The sequence below is a fragment of the Triturus cristatus genome, chromosome 3_1, assembly GCF_964204655.1.
Source record: "Triturus cristatus chromosome 3_1, aTriCri1.1, whole genome shotgun sequence".
In the NCBI taxonomy this organism is placed as follows: domain Eukaryota; kingdom Metazoa; phylum Chordata; class Amphibia; order Caudata; family Salamandridae; genus Triturus; species Triturus cristatus.
Window position 1 is genome coordinate 337704013 of NC_140583.1, and position 25277 is coordinate 337729289.

The following is a 25277-nucleotide window of genomic DNA, read 5'->3' on the forward strand; positions in this document are numbered from 1 at the left end:
CCCCCTTCTCTTATAACCAAGCAGGTCTTATCGTATCCAAACCTACCAGGTGCATCTACTTTTAGTCACCCGTCTTACGCCCCTTATACTACTCTAGCTGCTGATCCCTTACGGAGGAACTTTATTCCCCCTAGATCCTCTAGGAACTACAAGGGAGGCAGGGATCATTTGAGGCCCTTTACTCCCTCGGAGGCAGCGAACAGGTTCGAAGTCCTCTCTAGTTTGGAAGACTGCGATTGAAGGTTAATGGCTCCCCTGGGTCGGGAGGGACGAGTAGGCTCAGCTAGTTTTGAGGCCACCTCTCGCGAGTTGTGTATAGAGGCCACTAGTTCTGATCCCGGGATTACAGGTTTAACCCCGCCAACTGGATTTGCCACTGGTAGGACTGTAACCTCCATCTCACCAGTGCTCCCGGGGTTCAGTGCCGTAGACCCTAGGCCGATAAGTCCACCACATCAAACAGATTCCATAAACTCCTTTATTCCGCACGCTCTGGATATGAATGTGGGGGTCTCTCCCAATTTGCACTTAGAAGATAATAAGGTTGTACATCTGGTCTCATGGAATGTGGCCGGGCTGCAAAGAAAGTTGGCACTCCCTGAATGGAACTCCTTCATCGAGAAATACGATGTATGTATGTTCCAAGAAACTTGGAGCACTCTTCCAATACATAAATCTGGAAACACCACTTTTTTTCTACCAGCCCAGAGTAGTGGAAGGGGCAGACCAGCCGGGGGTTTACACGTATGGATAAAGATCTCTCTGAATTAGGTAATAATTACTCATGATTCTGGGTGTTGGGATATTCAACACATTTCATTGGAGGGATCAAATAAGGGCAGCAGGATAGAAATTATTTAATATTTATGTAAGAGGGAACACAGGGGATAGAAATTCAAGCACTGTATCGATCTTAGATCAGGCACTAGCCAATTGTCCCCCCAACTCTAAAATCATTGTGGGAGGGGATTTTAATTGCACCTTTGAACCCCTAGATGGTGATGACCCTTTGGGTACTGAGGAGGCGGACTTTAGCTGGTCTATTCCGGCCCTGTCCTTGGCCCCAATTAAAAAATGGTCAACAAAGGTTAGACAGATCAACTCCCTCACCGTGGACTATAACCTCAGAGCTCTTAACGGTAGGACTCCCTCCGACCCCGACGGTGCGATGACCTTTAATAGGCTCAGTAGTCCGTCAAGAATTGATTACATCGTAATAGATGTGACACTGCGGTGCGACTTAATAGATATGGAGGTGATCCCTTCACAGGATAGTGATCACAACTCCTTATGTATGACGTTGAGATGGGGGAAGCATAATGTCAACCGGAGGTTATTGCACCTGCGGTCCACTAAAGAGGTGGTACCAACTCAGGGTAACCGCAGGTTGAAATGGGATAAAGTTCAATCGCAGGTTTACAAATTGGCAAGAATTAGAGCGCATGTCGAAGATTTGACCACAGAATTGGCGGTGCTTGACCAGGAACCAGCGTCCGCCCAGAGTATGTCTTTTATACAGGCGTATAACAACACGGTTGAGGAAGTTGGGAAATTCTTTTTAACTGAAAACAAAAAGGGCAGGGGAGATATTAGGAAAAATAATATGACAATAGCAAGTAATCCATGGTACTCGGCTCACTGTAAGGCAAAACAAAATGAGATTAGAATTGCCCTGCGTAATAAGAGTCAATCCCTGGTCAGTGTAGCCAGGAACGAATACGCAAGGGCTCTGGAGCAGGCCAAACCCGAGTGGGAGGAACAACACTGGCAGGATCTCAAAGCAGCTTCTAAAAGGAAGAATTCACTCCTGTTTTGGGACCTGATTAACAAAGCTAAGTTGAGTAGCTCTCACCCCCTAGATAGCCACATAACCAGTCAGCAATGGCATAATCACTTTTCTGCATTGTATGGTGGGTCAGAAGTGCCCTACTCCTCCTCTGACAATGTTTCCAGGGCCCCTCCCTTGCAACCGGTTGAGGACCCCTTTTTGCCCTTTGAGGTGGAGCTGGCTATCAGACACCTGACTCCGAAAAAAAGCTACTGGCCCAGATGGGTTACCAGGAGACCTCCTCCTGGAAGATCCAGAGTTATGGGCCAAACTCATTGCAAAAATAATGAACCTGATCTCCAGGGGATTCCCCGTCCCAGACTCATGGAAGGGAGCGGAGGTAATCACGATCTTTAAGAAGGGTGCCAGAGATGACCCTGCGAACTACAGACCAATCAGTTTGATTGATGTGTTACAGAAGGTGGTTGGCAGGGTCATCATTATGAGGGTAGGCACCTGGATGGAAGAGAAGCATGTTTTGTCCCATCTCCAAGCTGGGTTCCGCCAAAAGGTGGGCACGATGGACCAGGTCTTTCGCTTTTTTGCGATCTATTGGAAGACAGTTACCATCAATAAAGGTAGTTTATACCTGGCATTCATAGATCTCAGGATGGCCTTCGACTAGGTCCCTCGCGATAGGCTGTGGGCAGTTTTGGAGCAAATGGGTTTCCCAGGTTCCCTTCTGGGCTTCATTGTGCAACTCCACGTGGGGAACTACGCTAGGATCAGGTGGGGTACCCAAGGTCAATTGACCGAGAAGATACCCGTGAAGAGGGGTGTGCGCCAGGGATGTGTTATGGCTCCAACGCTGTTTTCTCTTTTTGTGAATGGAGTGGTGGACCATCTGAGAGGAGATCCGGCTGACGCTCCATCCCTGGCAGGTGAAAAAATCCCCACACTCCTCTTCGCGGATGACACCATCCTGATCTCCAAGTCCCCGGCAGGTCTCCAAAAGCTTCTGAATCGTTTTAGCTCATTTTGTAGAGATAGAGGCCTTATTATTAACACTTTAAAAACAAAGCTTATGGCCCTAGCACCTTCCACTAGATTCAGAAATAATTTCCTGCTTAACGGGGAGCCCTTGGAGTTGGTAGATTCTTTCGATTATTTGGGCATTAGGGTTAATAATCGCATGAGTTGGAAAGACCATCTGGCCAAAATGCTGCTAAATCATAAAAGAGTCTCAGGGGCAGTCTTGAGAGAACATCGGAAATCCAAGAGTAAGCCCTTAGCACCGCTCCTTGCTATCTATGAGGGCCAAGTTCTTCCATCTGCTTTATATGGCTCTGAATTATGGGGGTTCGAAAACATCACAGAGCTAGATAAGTCTGAAAATAAGTTCCTGAGAGACGCGGTTGCCCTTCCGGTCTCCACCCCGTTAATCCCCTTACGGGCAGATATGGGCAGGCGTCCTCTTAAGGCCCTACCGTTACTTTTTTGGGTCCGCTTGCGAAGGACTAGGGAGCTACAGACATATGCCGCCACCCTAGACAAACTAATCCTGCTTAATTCTAATAATAGGATTAAGTGGCTGAGTAATCTGAAGCGGATGGTTGTCCTCCTGGGTTTAGGTGAATCTTGGGAAAGTCAAACACCACCACCCAAGTTAGTGATTAAACAGCTGTACTGGGATCTAGTTCAGAAGGACACCCTCTCCAGTAGTTTAGTGGGTTCTCTAACAGAGCAATTCTTGTCATTCAAATGGGGTAGGAGTTTTGAACCGTTCCTGGACTATATTGAGTTACCCTTGGACAGAGCTCTTTATCTGAAGGTTAGGTTTGGGATCCTCCCAGTCAATGATTTCACTTCGGGATGGAAAAAGCGGAGTGGCCAATCAATCTCATGTCCTGGTTGCGCAGCACCTACAGAGTCTGTTGCGCATTTCTTTTTTGCCTGCCCAGCATATAGGGTAGCCAGGAGGACCTGGTTAAAACCGCTATGTAAGGGGATGGGCCTTAGATGCCACCGTATACTCAGCACTGATACTTCTTCTACTGCTATGGTTTGCGGAGTCGCAAAATATTTGGGTAGTGCTTGGCGGTCACGCATGAGGCGTTGTAAACCCTCCCCTACTTCCATCTAACAGTGTAAAGACAATGGTTAGGACTTCCACCCTGCCCGACATTGTTCTTATTGTCTTCATATTCTATTCATTTATGGTGTAATGGGAGTCGATGGATGTATTTTATACTGTTGTTTCCCTGATCTGTATATTTTTATTGTATTGTATTGCTTATTGTCTTCTTTTATGATAAAACTTTTTATCGAATAAAGAAATTTGTAATTTGTAAATCAATGTGCCAATCATGGATAAGCAATCAAAATAACAATTTACACAGAGAACATATGAACTTTAGCACTGATTAGCAGTAGTAAAATGCCCAGAGTCCTAAAGCCAATAACAACAGGTCAGGAAAAAAATAGGAGGAAGAAGCAAAAGGTTTGAAGACGACCCTGCAAAACGGGCCATTTCCAACAATAGCATTATAACAGATAGTAGCATAGCATTACAAAACAGTACTAGCGTTTCGTGACCTTGCAAAGCATCACATGTGCTGTAAAACATGAGCACAACACAACTTGAGGTGGATTGTGTCGCCAAGCTCCCTGTTTCCCACCCCAGAGGAGGGGGTGCATCTCTCCCTCTGTCTCCCAACCTTCCCAGTACGTCTCCTCTGTGGGGGTGGGTGAGGCAGGGGAGAGCTGGGTATTGTTGGAAATGGAAAGAGAGTGACAGGAGAGAGAGAACCGGTAAGGGAGGGGGCATGGTTTAAAAAAATATAATGTGCAATGGCAGAAGAGAATTTGAATAAACAAACCTTATTAATGCTTGTAAAGTAATCAATAACATGACAAGTAACAGCACAGGTAGCAGAGCCAGTCCTCATGCTAGGTAATAAAAGTAGAAAAAGAAGGGACTACTGTACATATTACCCAAAGAAAAGCAGCCATTCATGAAGGACCGTAAAAGGAGCCAATTAGAAAGATGGCAAGTGCTTAAAGCCCCGATTCCAGAAACACCATATGTTGAAGAAACAGCACAAGTGTTGCCTAGGCGAAACTTCAAAAAGAGAGGGATTTTTAAGCTGATCATAGGTCAGTATAGCCGCATGTTCTGATTGTCTTGCCCTTGGGAAGGCCTGAAAAAGGTAATCTGAACTCTTAATGAACCTGGAAGCACCATGGCCATTGTGGGGTGGGAGGGTGAAGAGGAAATCTATTTTAGCAAGCTAATAGCAGCAGTACAAAGTACCTGAGTAATAAGGCAAACAACCAGGAGCTGAATCACAGGAAGTATCCCTCATCAGTGACATAGCAAGGGCTAATGGTGAGGTGTTACCCCAGATGAAAAAATCATCAAAGCAATCAAAGCACTGTCTGTAGGAGGTCTTCAGAGAATTAATACTGAATACAGAACCTAAGCGATATAATCAAACGAGCACATTCAGAAAAAATCTACTTTAAACGATGGCTCATTGAGCAGAGACAGATGGCTTGATTAAGTGGGTTAGACTGCACTACCCCGTGAAGGGTGGAGTGAGACCATACATAATCATCATATTTTGGGAGGTTTATTTGTTGTTGGTTATGAGCTGAAATCTATAGATTCTGGGAACAACCACACCATGGGGTAGGTACTGCCCAAATAATGTACCTCAAAGTTAGGAATTTGGGGAAATGTGTGGAAGCTATCCTGGCGAAGGCTGGTACCTCCCTGGAGTGTGAATAGTAAAGATAGCTATAATGTCAAAGTAAAATGTCCCAGCAAAACAAATGGCAGGTTTAAGTCAATGGGTGGATATGCATGATATTGGAGGCACACTTGCTTCAAAGCTATTGGGAAAACTTAAGTCAAGATGGTTCCCTGTCCAATAATTTTCTTCAAGACTAGAGAAGGAAGCAGTGGTGGATATTGTATGCTGTTGGAATTTTCAAGGAACAGGGGAAAAGGTGATGGCTGACAAGGCTGGTAGATCTATCAGCACACTGATCCACTTAGGAGTCAAACGATTTTCAGTTTCCACATTTTACGTCCTGAATGACCCTCAAGAGATTGTTCTCAAAAAACGATTTCTTGCATTTTTAGTACAGCAAAAAGTCTAGTCATAATTTGAGGCGATTTCAGCATCACAAAAGATAATCTGAAGGACAGATCACAAAAGTGATTTAGCATTGGGGGGGTGAGGAGGGGTGTCCATTGGGTGCAAGGATTGTCTTGTAGTTTAGGTTCAGCAGAATAACGGAGGACCCAGCAGAAAGAGGAGCTTCACTATATATTTTACTGCACAGCTCGCAAAACATATGCATGACAAATTCATTTCATGGTCAGTGATGACCTGCAGCAATATCTGCGACACTGACAGATACTTGAAGGCATCTCACTAGGAGACACTGTTGCCTCAATAATAATCTATTGCAGGGTGCAGCTGATAGAGATAACACAGTTAGGGAAATTAGGAATTTCATGTCAGATATTGACAAAGGTGCAGTGAAAATGGGTGTGTAGTGGAACGCCCTAAAATTTAGGAGCTGTATGTATCCATGGCTTCACGTCTCAAAATAATGAGATCCTTGAAAAAGAGGAAATTGGAGCAACAACTTCTAGATATGAAATGGAAGCACAAACCTGTACGTTAAGTAAGCTGTGGGACAAAATATTAGTACTCACAATGCAGGTGCAATCTTTGGACATGGCTAAAGCCGAGTTTGCTTGACAGAAAAGAAAGTGGGGATGATCGAGGCTAATAAACAAGGGTGTAGCTAAGGTAATAATAATAGGGGCCTGTGAGTCTGAGGATTCCAAATAGGCAATGGTGTGCACCCAACTAAAAAGGGCGTGGGAGGCATGGGCGAGCTGGTGGAAAAGGTAATGGGCAAAGTATGGAACAATCTTTGTACCATGTTTGTGCACACAGACCGATAAGCTGGTAAAAGCAAACTTTCTTACACCCATGTCTAACCAAATAGCAAACTGCCAAGATGTACAAAAAAATACATACTATAAGTCAAGCTTGTGTCACAGTACCTTGTTTACAAAGTGGCAAAATGCAATGCCAACTTAACAAAATATACACAAGTAGCTATGCACACAGGGTATGGCACTGTGGCATTATCCTGTGTGCTAGCCTTGTGTCACTGTAGTGTGTTATTTTTAAAGTAAGCTTAAAGATAGGTCCCACTAAAAATATTCTCCACAAGCTTACATGCCAAACAACTATACAGTGCTTTAATGTTCTCCAGAGGTGTGCTCAGGCAAACCCAAGGAACACAGAGGACACAATGCCCTTATTCCTGTGACCCTTACCTATGGGAGATAGGTGCTCAGCTGGGAATTCAGTCTTATTTTATATCAGTCACAGAATTATTTACAGAGTAGGCAATTGGCTCTTTCAAACTTGGGGCTTAATCTGTTTTGGAGCAGTCCATCTCCTTCTGTTTAATTGAAGGCCTGATTGCCAGCACGGTCCTGACTGATATAGTTTGGATGATGGACAATGCTATCCACTCCAGTCCAGTCCAGTTCCTCCACTCAGCACTGTATTGCATGAAGGCCAAGAAGACTAACCCTGGGCGTAGTTTGTGAAGTAGCGCTACTCGTAGCTACGCAAAGTGCTCTTCGCACTACGCGAGCTACGTGTAGCTTCGCAAACTGCGTAGTGCACTGTGCAAGATCCTGTTCGCACTGATTGCACAGTGCCGGATGCTTGTTCGCACTGTGCAATCAGTGCAAACTGCATTTTGCACAGTTCAAGCGGTCATTTTCTGCCGCTCGAGTAGATTTCTACTCGAGCAACAGCTTTCTCAACGTGGACTGGTAGTTTATCATCGCGAGCGGTCGCGAGCATACGCGACCACTCGCAATGAGAAACCTGACCTCCCCGCGTTGAGAAGCTCGTCAGGAGGTTTATTTTCCACGCTCATGATCGGCAACTTGTTGTTGCTGATCGCGAATGAGGAAAAAGTCTCGCCGGGATGTCATTTTGCTTGCTCGCGGTCGCCAACTTGACGTTGAGGACCGCGAGCAAGCAAAAAATGACCGCTGCTCTACGCTATGTGTGTTTGCACTGTGCTACGTGCAATTCGTGTAGTGTGAAGTAGCGCAAACTTCGCAAACTATGCGAGTGTAGCGTATTGCTTTGCCCAGGCTTAAAGAAGAGCAGGTCTAGAATTAGCCCAAATTTAACATAAGCAGATCTGGCTAGTAAAGGGCAGCAAGAGCATGCTTAATAGCAGCTAAGCACAGCTTCACAGCAGGGATGGGGTATTGAAGATCAGGCTCAGCAGCAGTAGCAGACAAGGCTAAAGGCCGGGTTGAGGGGGTAAAAGAAGAAATATCAGAGGCTGAATGAGGAACATAAGATGCAAATTCTGCTAGGGGATAATGTGGAACATCAAGAAAAGCTTTCATACACCAAGAACCAAGCAAAAATATGAGCCATCTAGAACTCTAAAGATAATACAGAATGCTGTTTTGGCAGCTTATGATCTTTGAAAGAGGTAGAGAGAAACAGCTGATCTGTATCACAGCGACTAAGCAAGACACATTTCCATAAGACCTGCACTCCCATCTTGTGCACCTACCATGGAAAAAAGGAGAAAAACTGTGCATTTGAAGGCCCAATTTACACCTAACTTTGCTATGATATAATAGGCGTAGAAAGGGCACCAGTAACTTTTTCAGTTCTTTCATGGTGTGGTAACCAAGCCTGACTATCTACTGTCTTCAGTGGTTGCAGCTATATCATTCTAAGATAATTTTGAGAAGATGAAACTGAGCAAATTATTATTGACATCGAGAACCCCACAGTTGTCAGTGCCATGACACTCCCCCAGATAAACAATACATACCAGTCCTGACTTTCAGCATCTCCTGATATTCAGTCTGGTCACACATAGCTTTGCCAATGAATTTCAACACTGACAGTCAATGCTGAATATGAGATGTTACATCGCATGTGGTACAACGCATGCGATTATAACGCAGTCGTTACAATGACAGCGTTGTTACAACGCATACCATTACATCACAAGTCATTTCTACGACTTGCTGTAGGGGGCGCACTGGACTTAGGAATAGTATAATTTACTATTCCAACTCCAGCGTGCACAACAGTAGGGAAGGTGTTGGAATAGTAAATTATTCATCAAAAACCAGAGGGAGTAGGAGGATTGGGCTAGGTTCACCCTCCTCTGTGTTCAGAGTGCAGCAAAACAATCCATAAGTAACAGATCATAAGAACCTAGCCAAGGAGAAAGTGTGGGTTCACCAAATTGGTGTGAACCTCAACTGTTAGTAGAAAATAAAAACGTATTTTCTTGAGTCCCCTCACTAACCCAGGGTTGCCCCTAGGTGACATGGAAGCTTGTCTTTTTCCCTGGAATTCTCTTCTAATACAACTTTTTCTGGTGCACTTATATATCGCCCTCCGGGCCCAGCCAAAAAGTTTCACGAATCTCTGCCCTCGCTGGTCGCTGACCTAGCCTGTTCACCCTCCAACTTTACGTTATTAGGCGATTTCAACATTCATTTCGATGAACCTGATGACTCCATCGCTAATAAACTAATTGGGGATTTTTCTGCTTTACAGCTGTCCCAGCTGGTTTCATCCCCCACGCACACCAAAGGTCATTTGTTGGATCCGGTGTTTAGCAACTGTCCCAACCTGAAAGTATGCCCCCCTATAGCACTCCCCTGGACAGACCATGCATTAATTCCGCTCCTATGGAAAACTGATAAGTCTCCTACAGTGCGAGAAACACGCAACTGGTCAAAAATCCCGCTGGTTCAGTGGACTCAGGAATTACAAAACTCAATTCCCTCAGTTGGTCAGACTCCATCTCTGGCCAATGAAATGTTTAACACATGGATAAACAACTCTCTAAATGCTACGCTCCCTGTGAAGAAAACTGTCTTAAAAAGATCTAGGATTTCAGCTCCTTGGTATTCGAATGATTTACGGATGAAAAAGTGCCACTGTAAGAGACTGGAACGAAAATGGCGATTAGGATATGCGGGAGCAGACAAAACCATCTATAGAGAGGCTATTAGAGTATATAAAAAAGACATAAAGAGCGCACAATCCTCATATTACTCTCACAAAATCGCAGAGGCTAGCTCCAGCTCTAAGGAGATTTACAGGATTGTAAAAAGTCTTATTAACCTCCCAACGCCTCCACTTATTGATGAAAATCTTCAGCTCCGCTGTGAAGATTTGGCCAACTTTTTCTTCCAGAAAATAAATCTCATTTACTCTTCCTTTCCATCCTCAGAGCAGACTACTTTGAAGGAGACATCCTTATGTCCCCTACAAGAAAACATATCCAACTGCCTCCCAGTGCTGGCGGAATTTCCCCAGATGGATGTGGACCATCTCACCTCCCTCATGCATCAGGTGAAATCAGGTTCCCCTAGGGACCCAGCACCTCCACACATTCTAGTCTCTGCCACTCAGACCATCCTCCCTACACTGTTAGCTGTATTAAACACCTCGATCTCTACCAGCACAGTCCCAGTGGCCTGGAAACAGGCCATGGTGAGAGCTCTTGTTAAAAAACCTAATTTGGACACCAAGAATCCTAACAACTTTCGCCCGATCTCCTTGCTGCCTTGGGCAGCCAAAATCTTGGAGAAATATATAAACGGCCTACTAACAACCTTTCTCGAACAAAACCAGCTGCTCGACCCCTCCCAGACAGGCTTCCGCCCTAAGCATGGGACCGAGACTGCACTATTGGCCGTAACAGAGGAGTCCAGGAGGATCTTAGATCGGGGAGGATCGGTGGCAGTAATCCTCCTCGATCTGAGCGCGGCATTTGATACCGTCAATCACGATATCCTCTTACAACGTCTCCTGGACACCGGAATATCTGACAAGGCCTTGGAGTGGCTCAGGTCCTACCTGAGTGATAGATCCTTCCAGGTATATGAGGGCACTGTCACCTCCACCAGTAAGCCTCTGGGATGTGGAGTCCCGCAGGGATCATCGTTGAGCCCGACGTTATTTAACGTCTACATGAGGCCACTAGCTGAGATCGTCCATCCGTATGATATTAAGATCATTACCTACGCGGATGATACTCAGCTGGTGGTCTCTCTGGCACAGGAAGGGGGATCCTTAGTGTGTGCGGATCTTGCAGTCTGTCTGGAGATGGTTAAGAGTTGGATGACCAAGTCTTGTCTCAAACTCAACGGAGACAAGACTGAGCTCATGCTCCTAGGTCGTCTCGCTCCTTCTTCCATTGATACTCTTTGGCCACCCAGTTTGGGACCGGCCCCGGTGCCTAAAGATACCATCAAGAGCCTTGGTGTTTGGCTGGATAGGTCCCTGTCATTTGATCAGCAGGCAATAAGACTATCTGCTATCTGTTTCGGCATTCTTAGAGTCATCAGGAAGGTCCTTCCTCTACTCCCTTTCGAAGCAAGAAAGACCGTGGTTCTGGGCATGATCCAATCACGGTTGGATTTCGGGAATGCTTTATTTCTGGGAGCTCCCGACTTTACTCTACGCAAACTGCAGTTGATACAGAATTGCGCAGCACGGACTCTTCTACAAATCCCCCGCAGATCATCAGTAAAGTCCGGCCTAAGGAGACTGCATTGGCTTCCCGTTAGGGAAAGAGTTAATTTCAAATCACTTTGTATTGCACATCAGGCCTTTTGGTCCTCAGGCCCAGCAATTAACTTTCCCCTTATTACACCTTATCAGCCTGTCAGACATCTGCGCTCATCCTCTGCCAATCTGGCTATTGTTCCGAAGATAAAGAAATCAAGATCGGGAGGCCGCTCTTTTTCTTTTAACGTGGCCAAATTGTGGAATGCTCTTCCCCAACATTTAAGATCCAACCCCGACCTTAGTTCTTTCCGTAAACAGCTGAAAACGCTTTTGTTTATTAATTAATAGTTAGGTTGGTTTTCTTCCCTCAAGCAATTTTAGCCTCAGTTGGTATTCCCAGCGCTTGGACGCCCCAGGGCAGCTACGTGCGCTTTATAAAATTCATTTCATTCATTCATTCATTCATGTTTCATCATTGGGGCCATCCTAAACATCTACTGCTTGGGGCCTGCTGCGACTTGCGAAGTTAGCAGGAATAAATCATTAGCTCACTAGTTAGGTATATTTTAACTAGCACAAACACTACTCCCCTTACACTGCACTACACATATATTCACAAAAGAAGTGCTCTGACGTAACTTCGCAAGTCGCAGCACGCCCCAAGCAGTAGATGTTTGGGATGGCCCCAATGATGAAGCATGTCACCTAGGGGCAACCCTAGGTGAGTGAGGGGACTCAATTAAAGACATTTTTCTTTTCTACTGACAGTTGAGGTTCACACCAATTTAGTGAACCCACACTTTCTCCTTGGCTAGGTTCTTCTGATCCGTTATTTAGGAATAGCAAATTATACTATTCCTTAGTTTAGAGTAAACCCTACAGCAAGTCGTAGTAATGACTGCGTTTACATCGCATGCATTGTACTGCATGCGATGTAAACGCTGCTTCCCGTCAATGCTCCATGTCACTCCTTTCCCAAATCAAAAACAAACTTCTGGAAATGCATCTCAAATGCAACGCCCCCTGCTTTAGGCAGAATTAACTCTGGTCTTTCACATTCTCACATAGTCTCACTCACATATTCACTCACACATTCTCTCCAACTCTTAGACACTGTCCCTTTCTGGACTGACACACACATACATACCTCCATGACATGAAGCACCCCCTGCTATTCGCTTAAGTAACACACATCTTAACCACAGCAACTAAATCCTGACCTTCAGTTCTCCATTTTAAACATGCTTCATGGATGGTGCATCCACTTGTTATTCACCTCTGGACAAGCGCACACATACACAAACACACTCTATTCTACTAATGCACTCATGTATAAAAACCTGATTGAAAGAGTGTGCTACCAGAATTTCTTAGTCACTTTAGTTATTACTGATACCTAATGTATCCAGTGCTGGATATATATATATAGAGACACACACTTGATTATTACTCTATGCTAGCCGTGACCAGTAAACAGCAGAGAGCTTTGCCAGCATCCTCTTTTGACACACAAACACACACCTAATTTCAACCATTAGATCTCACTCTCAATACCAAACAACTAGCTGGACACTGTATTTCCTAAAGTTCAGTTATCTGACTGCTGGCCTTTGCCATACTGGCATCTCTTTCTCTCGCTCTCTCTCCTTCACAAACATGCACTCAACCTCCCAACACTATTTTAAGAAGCTTAATTCTAGTTGCCAAAGAACACACACAGGACATTCCAGCAAGTGCATTAACCACTACAGCTACCAAGTACCACTTGGCACTGAATCACCCATTTAAAAAAAGTTGTAGCAAGATACTGAGAGATAAAGTGATAATGCAAAAACAACTAATTCTTATCATATGCCCCCAAACCCTGGTTTAAAAAACATACCTGTCTCCAAGAGCCTGGCATGAATGATGTGCTGAAATATTTAGCCCTTGAGGAATCATATGCCCCTGCAGTCAAGTGTTCAGGGACAGATAGGTGACTCCACAACCACAACAGTCTGAGGAAAGTGGTGATGGTATTTTGGTGATATGTAGACCCGATTGCATAAAAGAAGGCTCATTTCCTGACTGCCCAAACTGAGCACACTGCCAGAAATTGTATGTCACAGTGCCATCCAGCACCGACCGCCGTTACATGAGGTCACTGGGGTCAGGGCAGTACTGGTAGAACTAGATAAAGGCCAAACCCGCACACACTGTTCTAAAATAGATTCATGACCGACCCCATGGGCATTGCCTGTATAAAATAGCTAAGCAGTGGAAGGGTTACTACATCTCCAAGCAACAAGCAGTAGCTTGACAACCGTCCTGCTTTTACCATCGATAGGAGGTGTCAAATCCAACTATGAAGATATTCAGGGGGTGTTTTACCCATAAGAATTGATGTAAGGAAATAAATCTCAGGGGGGGGCGTGGCCATCTGTCGATGGAGTGAGTCGTGGCCTGAGGGAGCTCCAGGAGCAGCCCCTGCATCCAACCCAATCCTGTTGGTGATTCTTGTCCCCCAAGGCCAGAGACCCCTGATTCTGCTGTTATAGCTGCTGGGGGGACCCCACTGCCTGTGCGCTGCCCAAATAGTAGCCACCCGAGCCAGCTAAATTCTCTTTTGTTGGCTGGGTCAAACTACGTCACAACCAAGGTGCTGGCTCCCCACGTCTGATCCCCAATGAGGGCTGGCTCTCCATTGGGGCAGGACGATGCACAAGAGAGTACTGAGGACCACCTGAGGTCCCTATCAATGATCAGAACTGTTGTGTTTTGCGAAGGGCTTTTGGACACTTAGACCCCCCACATCACTGAGTGGAAGCCACGATGTACGCTGCAGAGGCTCCATGGGATAGAAAATTGCCAACAGCCTGCTGGCTTGTGATTCTGGCCTTTACGGCTTCCCAGCAGGCCTAGCACCACTGGGGAGCACTCGCCTGCCTTGCTAGGAGGCAGCCCGTTCTCCAATGGCCCAACAAGGTGCTAAATGGGAGTCCCCTGACAACCGCGGCCAGTGTTGCCAGACTTATTCACAACTTTCAAGCCCAAAAGCAACCAAATACTAGCCCAAAGTAGTCAAATGTTACCACTCCATTAACTTATGTGTAGCCTGACCACATCATTAAAAAATAATGCTTTCCATAGGGAATTTTAAAAGGGAAATACAGGATACTAGTCCTGAAGAAAGCCCCGGACCGTTTGTGTGCCCCTGTTCGGCTGAAACATGTCGACCTGAATTAGACACAGGCCAGTTAATGGTGTTTTAAGTGTCCAATGTTTGCCCTTTATCACCCCTACACCACATATTAATAAACAACCAAATTCAAACAGGCAGGTGCATGTTTTTTTTTTTAATCTTTAGGATCGCCCATCCCTCAGAAACATCCCTGAATAGTCCCCCTGATTACAAAGAGGGCTGCCTACCATTGAAGCATTCTCTGGCGAGCGCAGGATGGCCAATGATGTAGTATGACACCCACGGGTTGTGTGAGGACATCCCGTTCTTTTTTGAGTAATCCTCCTCCAGGGTCCTTCCTCTAACTATTGGACAGAAGTCATCCTGATAATGAATGAAATAGTATATGGCTGGTTTTCATAATTTGAGAACTTGATTTGGAGTTTGTTTGCTTTTTTGTGATTTTGCGTATAGAAGGAAGAGTGCAAATGGTTACTCATATAACGTTCTCTCTCATACCTCCAGCCCCCAAAATTACAAGGGCTTTATTTGTGAAATGCTAAGAATAGCAGTATTCTCCAGAGTCTGGCAGTGTCAGGTTAAGGTTTGCAAAATTATTCTGGAACTGCCAAAAATAGCAGCTTCCTTCAGAGTCGGGAGGTGTCACTGTGAAGACTAGCAGCATTCTTCAGGGTTTGGCAGTGGAACTGTGAAGACTAGCAGCATCCCAGAGTCTGGCATTAGTAGGTTAAGGCAAGAAGACAATGCAGCAGCAATGAGTCCTCTGGAACCATTGTGGTAAGGCACATGCTTTGGAGGAATTTGCATTTGGAGCTGGTGTTTTACCACATAAAAACACTGATGATGTATTATACACTTTGTAGCCCAATTTGGTATGCGAGGTGTTCAGTGTCAGGACTGAGGTTTGGATAAGCAGCTCAGCAAAACAGTGAAACAATTAATTGTACATACTGCTGTTGAACTTTGCCAACAGTTTCGAGGATGGCGTGAATGAAGAAGAATTGAGAACAATGCTCTTTTGTTCAAATTTTATGTTGAGTATATGTGCTAGCAGTTTTCAGCCCCATTCAGTTACGGTTCTCATTTTTAAGCATGATACTTTGTGAGAATACTCCATATACTTGTGCATTTGATATGAGCAGGATCAGGAGTTTAATGGTGCTCACGGCCAACTCCTGAAACCAATGATTTCCAGCAGCATCTATATAATTGAAGACTTCTATTAAGAAAGAGTCAATGCCTGATGAATTATCGAATGAACATTAAAGTCACTGTTCACCACTGCGTTTCTCAGACGTTTTTTAGGTGTGCAAAAAACTCTTTTGGCAAGTCAGTAACCAGGGATTTAGGCTCTGAAAGTACAGTTTGGGTCTTCAGAAGTTCAAAATGTCTTAGAAGGCTCAGTGAATCTGGCAGGCATATCTGATATTCTACTGCAGTATGTGCACCGTTTTTCTATGCAGTCCTTGGCAGAAGCAGGCAGCTTGCTTTCTTCCAGCTTCTTGCAGAAGACAAGGCCAAGGTCAACATCCTCCTGCACAAGATAAATGGCACTACCCTGAAGATCTAAATTACGCAACTGTTGCTCACTAGTGGTACTGATAACACTTGGCTTTAGAATTCTTCTGAGAGTTGACCTACATAAAGTTTGCAAATGTTTTGCTTCGCACTCCCAGATAATAGAAAATACCCCTCCCACATGGAGGCTCAAACATGACAAAGCAATGAAAACAACACATCATCTGCAAAGGGATTTTGCTTTTATAAAAGGAGACAAATCAAATCACTGTTTTCATAATAAGGCATGGGGTTTTATTTATGCAACACTCTCTAACAAAAAGGCTTTCCCAGATGTCAAATTACCAACATTCAACTATTAAATGCATTGAATATACATGAAATAAAATGCAAGCAGATAACAATAATAAAATGAAACACAAGCAGATAATAATATGGAATGAGACACAAGCAGATATACTAGATGTCCTCTGCAAAAAATCAGAAAGATATATACACTAAATTCATAAAATGATTACAACCACTGAAGACTTGGATGTGCACACAAACACTGACACATCACAATGAAAACACCTCAGATGATTATAACCACTGGAGACTTGGATGTGCCAGACTCACTCCACATCACAAAGACAATACTCAAACGGTCGGTCACTCGACATGCTTGCCAACTCAAGCTGGAGGAGCCCTTTGACAGCCCAGGTGGGATTCTCGATCTGGACCCAAGTTCCCTTGTGATGGCACGTCTGCCAAACAAGCGAGCTCCCGTCTGGGCACCAAGATTTCCCGCCTTTAATAGCTTTACCTCATTCTGGAGAGAAGGTTCTAGAAACTTTGCCCCTTTTCTTCTGTTATGAAAAACCTACCTGACCATACTGGTCATGACAGAAGCTGGCCAGGCCCCTGTATTTTAACTCTGAGACAGAGCTGTACATTCCACACAATTCTCTGGCAAAAACAATCTCTGCTCGAAAGGTACCAAGAACACTTCTTACACATTATACCAGCAAACCTTACAAAAGCCTAAAACAACCTTGAACACGAATAGCCTAAACAACTTGAGTAATTTGGGGACCTGCCTGTACGCGCAAAAAGCTCAAGCAAGACAAAGTCAGAATTCAAGATGACATGAGGGCATGTCAAAGTCAATAGTAAGAACTTGATAATACTTCCCAATATACAACACAATACTCATTTGTGCACCACTGCCTATAGCATCAAACACTTAATCTCCCAATATCAGTGCTTAATTTGTTCCAGTGCTTTCCGGTGCTCAGCACTGACACTTATTTCACCGGGCCGGGTCTAAAGGATTTTTCTCCTCCTGCTCCGGCAGATGGTCCGGTAATTATTAAATATCACACTCTTCTGTTGCTTCCTGGTATGTCCTCATAGGAAGGCCCACCCTGGTCCAGGCATATTGAAAGAGCGTGATCATCACATTAGTGATGTCACGTCAGCAGATCATGCCTGCCTTCCACAAGGAACATTGTTTCATTTTCACTGGAGAATGGCTGAGGGCGGGCTTTTCACAGAACTGGGGCAAGGCAGGCTAGAACCGGACATGCCAGGCTGAGCCTTGAGTGACACTGAGAGATTCATGGGGCAGGCGGTACCTCAAGGGACCTGGCACTATCTCGGTGTCGGCAGGATCACCATGTGAGGAGCAGTGACGTTGGTAGTAGGATAAGGCTTTTCAGTTTTGTCACCAACAAAGATTGGAAAAGTTCCTGATTGTCGCCCTTCGTGACATCTGAAAAGGTTCCCAGTTTGACTTCGTCAGATGGAAGAGTTTCCCACTTTGCTGGATAGTTTTCAGTGCACTTTATTCAAAACCTGGGAATTTTTTGCAGAATATTCTTTCTGCAAGTGTACTGTTTGCAAAGCTTTTCCGTGGACACCTTCAAAACGTTCACAGGTTTTATCTCTGAAGATTTCCCTTTTTATAGAGTTTGTCTATGAGCGGTGGCGCGCGCCCTGTTCTTTGCGAACCATCTTGTCAATGTTACACAAGGATATGTGTGACATAAATGGTGGTAAAAGTCATGATTTTTATGCAAATGTAGCAAAGCAGAAAAAACTATACAACCTTTGTTAGGTTACCAGATAAAAACTTTGTAGCCTTGCAAAGCCCTAGTGCGTACTGTGCACCCAATGAGAGCGTAAATGCCAATTACACTCTGTGATGACTGACGGGTCAGTCCGTGGCACCACCTGGTGCTCTGTTCGCAAAACACAACATCAAGATTCGCCAATGCACAAATCTACTTGGCAGAGTGTTCTCCTTCACGCATATAACATAGTTTGGATTTACTTGCTTCTTAAAAGCAAGAAGAGCTGCACAAAAAATTAATACATATCGGCATTAAGGCACATTCCATTAAACTTCTGTCTTTCGTGCTGAGGGCCTGCACTTCAGATTTAGTGCCTTTTAAAATCCGACCAATGGTTGCCAGAGGCTGCGCTTGAATCACATAGTTTGGGTTTGATAGCAGGATGCTATGAAACCCTCCATAGATTTATTTTGCTGCCATGCCTTTCTGAAATAAAAAAAAAGAGTGAGTAGCATGCATTTTTATCACACTGACCAGGAGCTGTCTGTAATTCTGTATTCGAAGTGCTCATGGCCCACCACTAACCACTGTGTAAACGTGCTGCTCTGCACTTAGAAACTGCCAGCACTCTAATTGCGTGGCACGGGCCGTGGCAGCATTACGGGGAGCAGCTGGGCAGCAGGCATAGAAGGGCATGCTGAACCCAGTCAGCACAACGTGACGCAACACAATGTGACTAGCCTATCACCTCTCAAGGATCAGGTAAGTCGTAAGTGGAGCAAATCATTTTCGGCATTGGGAGGGCCCTTGCCTTCAAATGAGGATACTCTTTGGGTGTCCCACTCCACGAAAGGCAGGGTGGGCCTCTGCCGGGGGACACTTAGACCCTGTGGTGGGCTCGGGGTGAGTAAGGGAAAGGCTAAATAGGGGAACTTCTGTGAAAAAACATAACTAAATAATGCATACAACTGTGAACCTTAGCCGTTGACTTTAGGGTTGCACCCCAGTGACAGGGGTCACTTAGTGAGTATGTCTCAAACTCAATGGCAGTGCTGTCCCCCCATGAAAGTGTTTCTTGTTGCACATCTCACCATGCTCCCCTTTTACTACCGGTACCACCAGTACTTCAAACAGAATTGCAGAAGTGCAGGTACTCACTGTCTAAGAGTACATCTTTACTAATGAGATGTGGTGGCACTCTCCCATTACAACGATTGCTCCAGAGATGAGAAGTGTTGGTACTGAATTTGCCTTGAAAATGAAGACGTTGTGCATTTTTGTAGTGTTTTCTTTTCTTTGCGACAGAGAGTTTGCAATGGCTCAGCTGTAGGATACAAAAAGTCCACATTTGTTAGAAGCAATACATGAAAGGAATAGCAAATATCTGAAAAGAAGGCAGTTTCTAATCTATTAGTTGCTTTTGACTTTGCCAAATTAAAAAGACTGGCTAATGAGAACCCTAACAAAAGAAAGCTTTTGCAAATGATACACATCATCGAGATTCACAAGTGTATGTGCTTTGTGATTTAAAATGTGGTTGTCAGTGGGCTGAAACAGGTTATTTAATAGCAGGAAATTTTTTGTGTGTTTGAATTTCACATACTTACCTCTTTGTCTCTGCAAGTGTCTCCTTTCATTTCATTTCCACTAAATTCAATTACTAGATGAATGAACATATCAGCTTAAACTGATTGATCCAAACATACATACCGGTTGATTAAAATGTCCAAAAGCAAAATAAGCAATAGCATGCTGTGGAAACCATTGTCTGTCTCCTTTATTAAATCCACTTATGGTGAAATGCAACCCCTGACCCACTGCACTGTATGTATTTGGCTTATTATGAGATGGATAGGGCTAATTGTTTTGAAAAAAGAATAATCATTTAGGAGCTAAATTGAAAGAGGCATGTATGACTTTTTCGTTCTTCCACCACTGTTGCCTCTTGAGGACTGTAGAGTCATTCATGTTGTGCAAATGATTTGTGCACACTTGTTAAAATATAGAATGTTTAGGATACACTACAGGCAGACCTGTGCATACAAGCCTGAAGTGGACAAAATGTAAAAGGAAGCCGCAATTTAAAAATATGACATTGTTTCTATCTTCACATGGAGTTAATTTGTGATGTATTGTTCAATACTCAAGTCAATGTGAGTGGTTGAATTAATGAGTTTCTAAGTGAAGGTGCAACAATCGCTTTTGGCGGCACATACACCAAGCTTGAGGAGGTGGGGGGGACCGCCATGTTCACATACACTCTGAAAGAACGAATCCTTAAAACTAACAATGGCATGTGCTTTCACAGTGCATTTGCAAATGGTGTGCTCCTGAGCTTGCCACACAGTGATATGGTGTCCTAAATCGCTATTGTGTGTCTTGGACAGCACAGCTATGCGTTGATGAGACAGGCCAAAAATTATACAGCCCTGTCACCCCTCAACTTTACATAATTAATTACTCTATATTTAATAAAGCTGTGGTGTACTGTTTTCTTCCTCTTCCACAATATATGATTTTCTTCCTCCCCTTCACACCTTACTCCTTCCCTTCTCTTTCTGCCCTACGTCCACGTTTCTTCTTAATCGCCACCTCCCCATATTAACTGCCTTTCATTTTTCACCTTCTCATCTTTCCCTTCCACTCTCTTTTCATGCACTCCCCGCTGTCTGCTCTTCTTCCCTTTCTCCTCTTTCCTTTTTTCATTCTCATCATGTTCCACAGTCTTGCACTCCCTATCTCTGCGTTCTTCACTTCTCTTCACATTCTTTGCCTACCGTATTTATCTTTGCCTTCAGACCTCTCCTCCTTCCTCACTCTCCCTTTTATGTTTTTCCTTCTTGCACATTTCTTTATATCCAATCCAGGAACCTGTGTTTGTTCTCAGGGTCATAAATTTAAATGTTGGTGCGGCAACTCAGTCTTTCTTCTTTCTGAGGTCGATAAAATTGGTGCCGTTGAGCTGGATAATAACATTTTAAATTCGTTGTCAAGGCCCCCTTTGGTGAATATGTGCTTTACAAACATACATAGTGTGTTAAAGACACAAATGTATTTTAATCTTTTGTTTTTCAATTTCTTTGCAATTTTACACTGTTATTATTCTCTCTGTCCATCCTTGACCCAGTACACTTCATACTCATATCCATTCCCCGGACCTCCTTTCTTTCCTTCCTTTTTTCTCTCCCTCAGCACCTCCAACCATTCCTCCTTTCCCCTCTTGCTTCTTGCTTCCTTACACCCTCATTCCATTCTTGCTTCCTTACACCCTCATTCATTCCCCATCGTTCCTCCCTTGGTGCATTTAATCCTTTTTCCTCCATTCTTGCCTTACTTTCTTTTTTCCTTCTCCTTCCTTTACCTCTTCTTTAATTTCTTTCTTTCTTATCAACCCTTCCTTTTGCTTATCTTGCTCCTTTCCATTCTTCTTTCTATTCATCCATCACACATCATTCACTTCCTTTCTCTCTGTTCCTTTATTTCATCCTTTCACATTCTTTTTTTATTTCCTCCTTCTTTGATCCATTACTCATAGATTTCCTCTCTCTGGTACTCCCCTTCCTGCCTGCATTTGTTGTTGCCTTCTTTAATGTATTCCTTCCTTCACCCCTTCCTTTCTTTTAAACAGCACAGTACAAGCACAGTATTTTTTCTTTGCAAAGCTACCTCAAGTCCTCTAATGACCTTTCCTAAAGCTGCATTTTGAGATTTACACACATTCTCCAATTTGAGTTAACTTTTAAGTTGTTGTCATAGGCTTCCCATATGTTATGTTATATTGATTTTCTATAGCACACTAATCACCTGAGAGGGTATCCAGGCACTTGGGCATGTGTGTAGGTGTGAGGTCCCCAAGGTGCTTATGTGAAGAGCCAGGTCTTCAGCTTCTTGTGGAACTCAAGATGTGAGGAGGTGGCTATGATGTTTTGAGGCTGGTGGATTTGGGTGGAACCAAGAAAGGAAGTGGGTGAAGCCTCTGGAAGAAGTGGGCGGAGCCTTAGGAGTGTGTGTGGCCTCCCCCAAAAAATTGATAACCTGCACTTAATATTTTACAAAATAAGCACTGCCCAATATGCAACATTTTAGCTGTATATCAATGTTCTACGCATGATACTTTGCAAAACTGCAGCTTTAGTACATTATACTGCTCCAGAAAATGCTCCCCAAAATCCGCCATGATGAGCCACCACGTTTCACATGGCAAAATAAGCTTAAGCGGCATTCTTCCATCCAAGGTTTGATACAAATCTGAGTAGATTCCCGGGCGCTTTGAAGAATGTGTGAATCAGTTGTAGGTTTTTTGCACCATGAACTCCAAATTGCTGGGCAAACTCTGCATTGCTTTTCTAGCAATGTTGTGCAGTGAGTGGCAGATGCAATGTACAAGCTGCAAAGTAGGCTGCTTTTCTCTCCACAAAGTGTATGTGGAGTGGTTTTTGCCACACATTATACTTCTCAATTAAAAGTCTGCTGTCTCTCAGGAACACCAGAAGTGAATTTGCAATGTCTTGTGCACATGCCTCTTGCAATTCTATCATCCCAAGTTAACTACTCACAATTCTGCTACTTTTCTGACTGAACTTTTTTATGCAGATGCACAGCAGATCCTTTATGGAAATGTCAGTGGATTAGTCAATGAAGGAGCTCCCCATTGAAATAGGGGCTTAAAAGTCAATCTATCAAAGCTGTGCACTTTGTCTGGTACATACGGAAAGGACTAACTTCTTCACTTAAAATTTATCCCGTCTGTCAATGTTGTTAATTGATGTGCTATATACAGTTTGCACAGCAATCATAAGCTCTATCATTTTCAGGTCGATTGATAATTGAGGCACTGGTTGGGCTAGGCGTGTTCGAGCATGCATGCAGTTTTGCTGTGAATGCATGCATGTTCAAATCATGGTAGTGGACACGTAGCTGTATATGACAGTATTTAGAGCTTGCCCTTGCTTCATGTGTACACTTTCTTGAACTGTGCCCACTTGCCCATTTTCAAAGTTACTTAGATGATAGCTTCTTGGGACCTGGTAGAGGACTCTAAAATCTCTGGTGTGTGGTGGGGCAAGTATCTTCAATTGGAAGAGACAGACTTGCCATCGTCACCCCTAGTTCAATAAAGTTAACCCAAAAGTTCAAAGTGTCTTTTTAGCAGTGAGGAGCTTATCACTGTTTTTGTTCTGGTGCATGGTATCCTGCATTGATCACCAAAAAAACCCACAAAAAGGGCTGAAGTGAAATCATAATTGAACATTGAAATGCATTGCACACATCACCCATGTCTCATGTACTGAGCCTCTCCTTTGCTTTCTAGCCCAGTTTATCATTCATTCCATTATGTAATGCAAAGTAACCTTTAACTTAACTCCACCTGTGTTTGCCTCTGTAAATATTTGATCATAAGCAGGACCACTAGAATTGTAAGACTGTTCGGAGGAGGCGTTTATCGCCTAATCATAGATTTGACACATATGCCACAATACATCTGCTGCATAATCTGCAGATTTGAGCAAATAAATTGTTTCCACCTGGAATTGATCAGAATTTACTAAAAACACACAGTGGTAAACCCTTTGGGAAGGTTGACTGGTCAGATTGCTATTTTATACAGCTAGCTTTGGGTGTTAAACTGGTACTAACGAGGTGCAAATAATACCCAGACATTATTACCATTGCAAAAATGACAATATGGCACTTCATGACAGTCTGCTTAGCTGGTTACTGAACCGGGTTGTCTATTTGAGATTGTGTGTATAATTGTGGGCCTAAGCTAGCATGGTTGGAGAGAGAAGTGGAGAGATCTGTTGAGATGGTCATTTTCAACATCAGCCCATTTTGGAGTCTTTTTGTGAGACTTAGGGGATTGCAGGCAATAGTGCCTAGCCCTATCACAAGCAGTCTGGGAAAACTAGCGCCAAAGGTCAACAGGAACATTAATAATTAAGTTATGCAAGTCTGTGAGAAAGCTCAAGTTCACATTTTTCACATTTGTCTTAATTTGCTTTCCTAACACCATTTCTTTTTTTAACCACCACATTGTTTGCCTGCAGTTTTTTTTTCATACGGTGTATTAATCTTGTGCTGTGGCCATTTTGCTCACAGGTATCTCTGAGTTCAGGTTGTGGGCTGGTGTTTCCCAATGAGACCTAATTAAAAAATGTGGGCCAATACAGTGTTTAGATTACTTGGTCTCTCTGCAGAGTGCCCAGACCAATGGTGGCAAGTGCCACTTTTGATATCCTATATGAAAGTATGTGATGGTGTTACAAAGCTGCTGAAATAATAACAGAACCAAAGTCTCTTTAGTGAACTGAGAGGCCAGACAGTTATCAACTTTAACCGAAGTTAATGGAAAGGTTCACATAAGCAGAGAGTACACTGCGCAAGGACACAATGTTCCTTTAAATAGGAAGTACTTGCACTACTTATAGGCAGCGTCTCCTGTACCTTTAATGCGCAACACCTGCTAAAGTGAGATTGATAAGAGCAGCTCGTCTTAAAGAGGCCATGGTGGTGTAGCAGAAGATGATGAAACGCAAGTGCATATATCCTCCTTTATCACCTTTGAACTGACTGGGGGCTGGCGCAGAACTAGAGGTTTCCAGTTACTCACACATCAAAGCAGATCCACTCAGAACCACCTGGAACACCCTTTAATCGCACCCGAAACCGTGCAAAACTGATCCTTTTCATGGGCCCCAATACAGGTGTTTTGCCATTTAGAAACTATGTGCAACCCCACCCTTCCCATGGATCAATTTCCTCCCCAAAAATCACAGGCACAGTGGACATGCCTATCCATCGGTAAATGAAGCCATTTCCACCTGGAACAACTGGAACCCTACAAAAGCATTTCTTGCCAACCTCCAAAACTGGCCCATTGGATAACATTGTAACCTGCACCTTCACCAACAATCATGTTTACACCCCTTTCAATACATCAATCCTCTTGAAACTTGGAGGGACACTAGTCCCACGTATTCTCGAGTACCTCATCTAGCCTCATTCATGGAATCACATTAAGGGGTCCGAATTTTGACCCAAAGAGCCGTGCCCATGAAAAAAACATCACGATTTAGCCAAAACAAGTCAAAAACGAAGTAAAGTAGCAGGACCTCGCCGCGGCAAACAAATTCTGCTCCTCT